Genomic DNA, 932 nt, shown 5'->3' on the forward strand with positions numbered 1-932 from the left:
TGCCCCAACCACCTGCTGACTTAGAACAGAAACCCAGCCAGCAGGTGTGAACACACACACCAGCCATGGGAGGGAGAGCCAGGCCGGAGGGAGGCCGAGGCAGGGACAGTGCTGTCAACAGGTCAACACTGTGTCTGCCCGTAGCCAGGCCACCAGCTGGGTGTGAGGTCAGCCAGCACTTGTCCAGACACGTCAGCCAGGGCACTGATCACGGACACAGGCAGGTCTGCCCTGGCCCCCAGGCTGGGCTGGCGGGTGCCTGTGCCCGCAGGGGGGTGCTGCGCGGGGCCTCTGCCTTCCGCCTGGACAGGATGGGGGGGTGGGGAGGCGAGGATGGCCGCTGCCCCGGGAGAGCTGTGTGACTAGGCGCTCGGCTTCCTCTTGCCGGTGGAGCCGTGTCCAGAGGAAACACATGGAAAGAGGAGAAAGTGCCGAGGCCTCCGGCCGGGTCAGCACTGTCTGTTGAGAAACCTGGGCCTGCGGAAGGCGCTCCTGCCACACTCAGCGCAGAACCCGCGGCTTTCGCTCTCTCCTCCTCGCAGCTCCGTGACGGGGCCTTGGCTCCCCAGGAGCCGCCCACACCTGCCATCTCCACCCCGTCCTCACCCGCTTAGCCTCCCCGCCCCCGGCTGACCATGTCCACCCCCGTCCTCACCCGCTCAGCCTCCACGCCCCCGGGTGACCATGTCCACCCCCGATCTCAGACGCTCAGCTCTCCATGTGCCCCCACTGAGATGGACCACCCCCGTACCTCAGAGGCTGTGCTCGCGAGCCCCGCGCTCCACCTAGAGCTCTCCAGAGCATCTCAAGCTAGCCAGGAGAGCACCCCGCTGCGACATAAGTCCCCAGAGATTACGAATCTGTCTCGAGCCGGCTCTCCTCGGAGATGACGACACCGCAAAATCTGTGTACAGAAGAGCGCAGCACTGACT

General features: G+C 65.8%; 1 protein-coding gene across 2 annotated transcripts in view; it reads right to left on the reverse strand.

Moving 5' to 3' along the window:
• KCTD1 (potassium channel tetramerization domain containing 1) overlaps nt 1–932 on the reverse strand; it is a 63,613-nt gene that overhangs the window by 5,154 nt on the left and 57,527 nt on the right. The window lies entirely within an intron of this gene.

The sequence above is a fragment of the Myotis lucifugus genome, unplaced genomic scaffold, assembly GCF_000147115.1.
Source record: "Myotis lucifugus unplaced genomic scaffold, Myoluc2.0 scaffold_782, whole genome shotgun sequence".
NCBI classification, from domain to species: Eukaryota; Metazoa; Chordata; class Mammalia; order Chiroptera; family Vespertilionidae; genus Myotis; species Myotis lucifugus.